General features: G+C 37.6%; 1 protein-coding gene across 1 annotated transcript in view; it reads left to right on the forward strand.

Moving 5' to 3' along the window:
- The window catches only part of LOC115426319 (leucine-rich repeat transmembrane neuronal protein 4), a 70,262-nt gene extending 66,419 nt beyond the window's left edge, over positions 1 to 3,843 (forward strand). Inside the window, exon 3 of the mRNA XM_030144359.1 lies at positions 3,664 to 3,843. The gene's annotated coding sequence lies outside the window, so the exon portion shown is untranslated. The remainder of the gene's footprint in view (positions 1 to 3,663) is intronic.
- The last annotated feature ends 4,668 nt before the right edge of the window (positions 3,844 to 8,511 follow it).

Consider the following 8,511-nt stretch of genomic DNA (forward strand, 5'->3'; position numbering starts at 1 on the left):
AGTTCCACTGCTGTTATGCCCACACTTTGAGATTACCTTTACCATCTCACAAGCCCAGTATGACACTAGAGCTGCTAGTTTATTTTTAAACTGTCTCTCGAATCACGAGGCAATCAACCACTTTCCTGATTCATTTCAGGGTCAAAGGTGTAGCTACTTTTTTAATGTTCCCGCTGTTTGTCAAAATTGACATTGCTTTCATTGAGCGGAAACTCCTATCAGCCGTGCATTCATAATCAACTAGACAATCCTATGTTTTACATATTAGAGACTGTGATGCAAAGAGACAGCTACCCCTGTACAGGCCAGTAATCTACTCCACAGTGCCATTGTTTAGCCGCTGTCATCTGGTTATGCAGAAACACAGTCTTAATAAAAAAAAATAAAATAAAAATACATCTTCATCACTTCAAGTAATAATAAGCAATTCACATGAGAATGTCAGCATTATTGGATGAAGGTTTAATATCTGAATCCAATATGCAACACTGGCTTTTCCTTGATTCCACAGATTTCCTGAAGAGAACAAGGTCTCAGCAAAACACAATTGGGAAAAGACATGCTGAGGCACTAAAAATGGGGTTAATGCAGGATGATGTTTGAGTGAATACACGTCAAGGGTGAACGGAAATGCACGTCCTCCTGTAAAAAAAAAAAAAAAAAAAAAGCCAATAAACAATGAAATTAAGTTGAAAATCTCAGTAACAGTAGCCAGAGCTTTTTCAGCAACTGTCTCTGCTGTCAAAGCCGGAGCCTGAAAGGAGGGATAATGTGTGGCCGGTTGCTGCTATTTAAATAGTTTCAGAATCCATCTCCTTCAATGCCACATTCAGTGTTGAAAATACAAATCAATAATGGTAAATAGCACCATAGTTAAGCCGGCATTGTGCTCTGTGGATTGCATTAAAGGCTGAATGCCACTCAACTTACCAGACACATGCTCAGTGCAGGATTATAGTCTCACAAGGCACTGTATGTTAAAATTCTCCACCAAACCATCCACATCACACAAATATAGTTTCACATTTAGCTGCAGTTCAGATAAAAGGTAACTGGGTGGGCTTGCTTGAAGGGTTCTGGTGAAAATATTCCTCGGTGGTGTCTATGCCGACTCCAGATACAGTCAAAAATAGGTCATTGTAGACGCTGTAAAGCTCAAATATATGAGGAATAATTCAATAATATGTGCAGTGAGATGGAAAAAGACTGGTATCAAGCTGTCAGTCATTTTTCAATAAAGACCTTTTTTAGCATTAGACTCTATATTCCTGTAGGGATTTGTATAATTTTATTGTTCCCCAGGGTGCTAAATTTCTGGTTAGTCTCTCTTGCATAATAATTACATTGGTCACCATGCACTGCTCAGTGCACAGATTGGTATTTGTGCTGAGGAAAAAGGTTGCTAGGCAATCCAGTGAGATCTAAGAAAAGGTCTGTATGAGATGTGGTGAAGACAGAGAGTTGGCAGTTGCTGGGTAAATTGCAAGTAGACAATCAAAGTCATATCACACTGAGCTGGAAAGTAGAATGAGGGGTGCAAGCTGCTGAATGAAGTTGTTTACCTCCTGTCCTCATGCTCAGCAGCAAGTGGTTGGCATCAACAAGCGACATGAACAATTAAGTACACTTCATAAATTAGTCAGAGATTGATTGTGTTGGTTTAAACACAAAAAAAGAGAGAGAAATGCTTGAAATTCATCACATCTTATTGAGGATGTAACAAGCGTATATCCATGAGTGACTAAGAAAAGCTGTGGCTCTGAGCTTAGTGCTTTGATTTTGAGTGGGACAAGAGAAGGAGGTGGCATAATTGGGTTCACACTCTGTGGAGGCTATGTGACTCCCCCAACCCTCCTCTCACAGGCATCTACAAGAGAAACCGCAGAATAAATAATGGACTGTTGATGAAACAGCACAAATGTCTTAACACCCGACCACGTTGAGCCACTGACATGGCACGTCGGGGCAGATTGAATTTAGCTGTCGTTCAACTTAATACACAGGTGTGGCAGAGTGCCCTATGGAGTGCGGGGGGATTTATGGCTGGGAAGACTGTAGCTGTCATGTCCCTGCTGCAGCTCCACCACCACCACTGCTCAGCATCTCTGCCAAGGCGCAGTTTACTCTGCCAGCACTGCCCTTGCATCCCAATGAGCAGCATGCAGGAAACGGCTAATGTTACAGCCTCTCGTCATGTATCCTGGGATATGAGCTCAATTAACTCAACATAAGCACTGTCAGTAGGGATGAAAACAGATACAGGCCTCGGCGTGTCCATAATTACAATCTATGAAAGCCACGAAAAGGAGTAACGGATCGATGTGATTGATAGATGTGATGCAATATTTCTTTGTTTCACACTTCTCTTTTTTTTGCTTGTAATCCATCTTTTAGTGACTGTAGGCACCGGCGAGGGCATTAGGGGTGATCGCAGGAGCCAGGAATAAAACCGTGCACATCCACAAGACGCTCCATCAATTTTAGCTTGCTACACTGATTTACATCGCCTGGCAGAAGGCAATTCATGACTTGTGGAAATCCAGCATTTTTCCCCCTATTTTTCCACATGACTGGGAATCTATCATCAGGCAGATCTAATCAACAACTTCTAGAAAGGCGACTGGAAAGATCTCTTCTGATCATGTTTAATCATCCGGCTTGCACGTTTAATCAGTTATTTATTAGAATACAGAAGCTGAAGCTGGTTTAATGAAAATAGGATGTGTTGCTTTTAGAGTTCGCGTTGATGATTGAGGGTTAGAAGAGCTACAGCATGGAGCCGCTTTGTAACCGGCGGCGTTTCACCCATGTGGGTTATCTCTTTAGGTTACAAACAAACACCTGGCATGAGGGAAATCCATTAGACAGATCTGTGCAGGGTACAACACCACTCATGTCTGGTGATCTGTATCGTTTTAAGCTGCTCTATGCAATTCTTCCAGTTGAAACAGATCCATTTTCAACATCTTTGTGTGTTTCTAGGAGGTTGGTGACACAATACATAATACATCCAAGGAGCAGTAATGAATTTTCAGCAGTTGGATATTGCTTTTGTTGCAGATTCATATGTTAACTATTGTCAAATTGACTCCATAATAACATTCTGAATAAAAGCATTTGGAAATAAAGCAATTTTATTGAGTAACTGAAATTTATTCTATTTATATCACTACTCTTGTAATGCAACACTGTAATAAACATATATTTTTGTGATGTCTGCTTGGATTTGTGCATTTCAGAATATGAAGCTGTTTTTTTTTCCCTCCATTTTCCAGTTCTTTTCACATTACTCACTAAATTAATCTACAGCTAATCTCCTGTTGCTCTGTTATGTTAACAAGAGTTGCACAATTAATTTAGGAACATTTAAATATATAAAAAGGATTGTAAACAACCAAATGTGGTTGAAAATGATTCTTTTAATTGCTGTTAAGTTTAGCCATTACAGCCAGCGGTTCATATATCTCCAGCGCCATCCCAGGAATACAAATGTTGCAATGTACTGTGGGAAGAAATGAGCTTTCCTTAAAGAGACTGTTTAATAGTTGTTTTCTCATCTGTCTTTTAGAGTCTTTAGATGCTGGAGCGTGCTGTTTGTGTGTAAAGCCCGGGGGCATCCTGTGTACTGCAATGAACTGATTTATTAAATTGTTTGCCTCACAGCAGCCACAAATATCCCCCATATTACTGGGGAGCTGGAGACTGTTGACTGGTGCATCGGTGCCACAAAATGATGAATTACATCAAGAGGAGCCAAGTAAGAGCCTTTGCACATGAACAGAGTCTGACACAAAAACACTTGAATTCATGATATGCAGCACTGATAAAAGAATACCTTAAAGATGTAAGTATATGAGTGATCTTTTATTCTTCACATCTAATAACTCTTTTTAGATGTTGTGATCTTTATTTACCTTTAAAATGCAGTTTTATTTCTCTGTCTCGAAATAAAAGTATCTATGTAAACATGTGTGCTGTGTGGATTTTTTTCATCTGCAGCCTCCGAGGTCTCTGGTAAGGATCTATTATAAGAAAACTAAACAAAAGCAGCAAAGTACTCAAGGCAGAAAATATATAGAGTGGTAAGAAAACAAATCCGCAAACCACATATTTGCAAATTTGGCAAATAAACTGATCATCTTTACTTAAGTAAGCAGCGTCTCTGAAAAACAAGCATTCATTTCCCAAAAGAGGTCTTAATAAATGTGGGCAGAAAAGGGTGAGATGGAGCCATATGTTGTCTCCTATAGTGCGAAAAAAAAAAGAGACAAACACATCTGTTTTACTTAATGTTTAGTTTAGCGTAAGACTAAGAGCCAACATACCCAAACAAGGAATTAAGTCAGATACAGCATTACATTTATAACTTTAAGATTAATTTTAAGACTAAAGATTAAAGGATAAAATAAGCTGTAGCATTTTTTTCCCACATGTAAGATTTACTTCATGTGTATGGTTACATAATAAATAACAAATACTAAATTAATGAAGCCATAGTCTCATGCTCTATGTATGAATCTGTGTTCTTACTGTAGATGCCAGCATGTAAAATGTGTCCACAGCTGTTTTTTTAATTGTGCATTACTATGTTTTATTAAAACACTGAAGCCCATAGTTAGTAAATTTACACAAAATGTTTCATAAAATATGGTCACCTTAGATTAAACATATGGGCATTTACACTCATAACCTTGACGTGTGAAGGGGGAAATTTACTCCCATAGCTGTGTGCTGATTTTCACAGTTTATGGTAATACATTTTTAAGGCAAAAACATTGGTTGGAACACAATTGTTCAAGCAATTTTATCTAATACTTATTTTCAGCATCATTTTAGGGCTTATTTGTTCTGACAGCCATGTGTAAAAATGATTGTTGTCAGAGATAATCTAATTATAAAACCAGAAAACCAAAACATGTTATGACTTTTGCGAAGAGGTTGATGAAATACAATGACAGAGGACATTTTTCTTTTCTAGGAATGGTGAATGGGTAATTTTACCCTGTTGCAGGTTTTAGTTAGTGTCTATTTAAAGGAAACTGTGCCAATTCTAGTGTAACATGTCAGGTACTGTACATGATTAATAAAATTACTGATGTTTATTTAACAAACAAAAGAGGACAAGGGTTAGAAAACATGTAGATCCACAGTGACATTACCTCTGGTTTGGATTTACCTCAGTCTCCATCTTATGTACATAGTCCAAAGCAAACAAACACCTATTACAACAAAGACATTGAGATTATAATTACCTATTCCTAAAATGTCTTCCTTCTAAATAATTAACTGAGGTTCTACTAGCTAAAAACTCCAAACTTCTAACATCCTGTTTATAAACATTTTAAATATTTCAGTAAATTAGTTAATTATTCTTCATCCTAATGAACAAGACTTTAAATAATTGAGCCTTTTCTTGCTTTAACATCATTTTTAATTTCATTTGAGTTGAAAGACAACTGGATATCCGCTGAAGATCAAAAATCTGATTATGAATTATGGCTGAATTTCAATGTAAGATTACATCAAGATTTAAGATTAACCTTATAGTCCCACATTGTAAGAAACCTGTTATTGTGCTTTCTGTGTGCATCCACATAAACCTTTAAAACATACATTAAAGACACAGCAAGAACAAAGAAAACACACCCAAAATTACCTGTAATAAAAAATGAACACATCATTAAATTAAATACCTACATACACAATTATGCAGAGAAAAAAAAAAAGTCTGCTGAGTTTGATATTCAGTCTGCACCCACTTGAAAACCTTTACTTTCAGTATTAACTGTTCCTGAAGTGACTTACATCATTAGCATGAGCAGCAGTAATCACCCAAGAGATGTCGGTGCGTGCCATGCAAAAACATTACACAAATGCACATCAAAGATGTTGTTAAATCTCCCGATTTTTTCTGTGTATCCATACCAAATAGCCAATAACTGTGAAATTCTGTGATGTTTGCTCAGGTAGCTGTTAAAACAATGTGCTCCTCTTATGTAGATGGATTCTCTTTTTTGTGCTGTTAATAATGGGGTGGTTTAACATTTTTGCATTAGACTTTTCCGAAAATGTGAACAGAAAATCAAATAGATGGTTCGAAAGGCTCCCTGCATGAGTAAATCAGCTGAAAAGAGAAGAAGAAAAAAACACGGAGCTGATAATAGAGGATATTCAGCCCAAGAGATGGAGACATTTTCTTTTGTGGATTCAAAGTTTAGTCACACAGTGCTGTAAATCAGTGGCTTACAAAGGAGAAGCCCTGCATAAAAAACATGATAAAAATTCACCGCTGGTAAGTACATGTGCACACAGGTAAAGGTTATGAATGAAGTAAAACATACATGCTGCTCTGTGTGAGGAAAAGGATCTAAATTGTCAGTTCTTTTTGAGCACTGTTACATTGCATTATCTATTAAAGATGTTCCTACACAAGCTGCACTGAACCTCTCACACCTGTCAGCTCCACAGATCACCCACACAATCTCTGCGTTTGTCTGTCTGCCCTGAGTAACAGCTCATCAACGATGAGGCTCTGTGGACAGCTACCCCTCACACACAAACACACAAAGAGCGGCAGCGAAACACCGCCTCCACTGCCACCCAGACCTATGCATATCCATCATAATTATGCACAGCAGGAATTGAAATAGCTCATCGTACTTCAGAGCAGAGGAGCATTGCACCAATTTCCCTGCACATATTACAGCACAAACAAAACAATGAACACAAAAACATCTACTTTGGTTATTTTTGTTTACCGTCTCCAACATTGGAAACACTTGAATATACGGTGAAATTGAAAAAAAGCTATTTGTCTTTCCTGCAGTTTCTTATTAAACTAACAAAAATCCACCCAAAAAGCTTCTAACCATCTCCAACATGTTTCATCATAACATGTGTGGGATGTGTCGTGTTTTCTGACATTTTTCACTCATCTGAAGATGGATGTATCACTGTTTAATGCTGTAGGCAAAACTTGTGATGTAATATTTTTTGGTACAGTCATCTTACCAACATGCACTGTATGGACAAATATACTGGGGACATTGCAGCTGCAGCTTGTAGCACTCCCCCTTTTCCCATTTGGAAATATTCTCATAATAAAAATGTCCATATCATTTGTTGTCAATAATCATCACAATAACTTCAGTAAATGTCAAACCAATATTTAATTTAAATTTAAAGGCTAGTCTTTCTTCCTGAGTGAGAGCTGAAGAGGCCATTATTGATGTTTAGAATGTAAAAAAAAATGTAAACAGTATAAACAAAAATAACCCTAAAGATGAAATAAAAAGCTTTACTGCATTAGTATTTATTCATTTATACAGTATGTATCTACATTATATTATGACTATAGGGCTGTCAAAATAAACGCATTAACATGGATTAATCCATCATAATGATTAATCTGATTAAAAATGATAACACAGTTCACCCATCTGCAGCGCAGAATGACTCTGAACGTCTCTGGCAACACATTTCGGGCAGTTCGTCCAAGTAGAGTTACCATCACACATACGCAACTGGGCAGCTGATCCTGTAGTAGATCCAGAACCAGCCCATAAAGATGGAAGATGCTAAACAGCACGTTGGCCTTCTGGATGTAGCCTGGCCAGCTGTCCATCTTTCCAAATGAGAGATCTGTCTGGAATCACGGGGCTTGAATCCAAATATGAAGGCGGGACCAAGAGGCACCGAGTAAACCAATCACAGATAAAACAGACATGATGCTTTTTTTCAGAGAAACCTGAGAATACAGGGTGTAATCTGTAATATAACCCTTAGTTTTGAATCAAGTAAATAACCAACAACAGTTGTAAAGAGATTTGTGGACTTGACTGACTTTGAATCGCGACAAACAGAAATCGTATGACGCATTGCGAAACATCCGCCCCCCCAGACTGCTGATTGGTTTGGTATAGAATAGATTGTGCATGTTTCGCAGTGACTGGCCCAATTCCAGACTGTTTTCTCAGTATGAAATACAGTGAGAAAACTAGATGGCTGGCCAGGCTACTCTTGATGGGAAATTTGAGTACAAAAAACCCCAAGATGGAACAGTCGACATAAGGTATTAGGAACACTCTGCAGGAAGGAGTTCCGACTTAAAATACCACATTAACATGAAGATAATGTTTGTCGGGGATTCTGCTAGCACTTCGGCTAAAACGTCACCCAGCTTGTGACAAACCTGTTAAGTGCATATATGTTCCCTTCTTTCTTGAGTCTGTTTGCTCATACAAAATGAAACACAATTAATATAGATTACAAATGAATGATATTTAATCGTGATTAATCAAAATGAATCCACAACAATCCTGTGATTAATCTGATTAAAAAATGTGATCATTTGACAGCATTAATTACGACATTTGTCATCACTGACAAACCATCACCCTGTTAACAATCAAACACATGAATTCAATGTGTTCCAACACTTTTGTGCATATAGTGTATTACATACAAGAACAATCATATAAAATAATACAGTGAGAAACAACCGTCATAGCG

The sequence above is a fragment of the Sphaeramia orbicularis genome, chromosome 9 (genome assembly GCF_902148855.1).
Source record: "Sphaeramia orbicularis chromosome 9, fSphaOr1.1, whole genome shotgun sequence".
NCBI classification, from domain to species: domain Eukaryota; kingdom Metazoa; phylum Chordata; class Actinopteri; order Kurtiformes; family Apogonidae; genus Sphaeramia; species Sphaeramia orbicularis.